The following is a 1,088-nucleotide window of genomic DNA, read 5'->3' on the forward strand; positions in this document are numbered from 1 at the left end:
ATTCAAAAAGTTACAGAATTTTCAAAATTTCTGAGACAATTTTTTTCAAGATTTAAAAATTCCATGTACGGGTATTCGTAATAATTAGAAATCCGAACAATTCACCTCATCGACTTCTTTTGATAAAAAGAATATTACCAGATTTATAGCGTTTTCAACAAATTAAAAAAAAATACCAAAATCAAAATTGTAAACTAACCAGCGCGAGACTTGAAAAAAAACTCGAGAGAAGAAAAACGTTGCTTTTTGAGAGCCCTACAAGATTATCATAACAACTTTTCAGATTGTTTTGAATAATCGAACATTCAAATTTTGATATAACCAAAAATAATGAAAAATCATCAATTTAATTTAGTAATCAAACTGTGCAAGATGCGGAGAAAAGAAGAGAAATAAAAAATTGTGCACCTTAAAAAGATCCAAAAGTTTTTTATCAATTACTTTTTGATACGAAGTCTAGTTTTTGTTTTATTCATAAAAAAACAACATTAAAAATATAAGATATAAGTGTTTGGACAAACGACATAAGCAATGAAAAAAATAAATAGATAAACTTTGTTTACCTTAAAAACAGCTAATGAATGTGTTATTAATCTAAAATGCTATTAACAATTTTCTGTGTTATTAATGTTACTAATGTCGCAACATTTCGGAAATCTGAACATTTTCTTCGAGACATTCGATAAGCACACATAAGGAGAATACATACATAAAGAATACATAATAAGGAGTAAATGGAAACAAATTCACGAAGTGGATAATGTTTGAATGAAACCAGACAATTATAAAATGTCATATAAATAAAAAGTTAAACTTTACGTACCAAAAAAATAAGTAAGGAAAGAAGATAAACAAAGCAACCTCGCAATCCCTTTAATGCATGTTTTTTTTCTTTATTTTGCCCTTTGTTATTTCCCAATTTTTTAATTCATAAAAAATATATTTGTCAATATTTTGGTGTTCATTTAACAAAGATTGTCCAAATAACAAGATTTAATTTAGATTGTGTCAAAATATAAATGCAATAACAAAATTATTATGAACTGAAAAAAATTTAAATTTCAAATTGGATAAGCACGAAATTACAA

This window comes from Belonocnema kinseyi, chromosome 7, assembly GCF_010883055.1.
Source record: "Belonocnema kinseyi isolate 2016_QV_RU_SX_M_011 chromosome 7, B_treatae_v1, whole genome shotgun sequence".
Taxonomy (NCBI): domain Eukaryota; kingdom Metazoa; phylum Arthropoda; class Insecta; order Hymenoptera; family Cynipidae; genus Belonocnema; species Belonocnema kinseyi.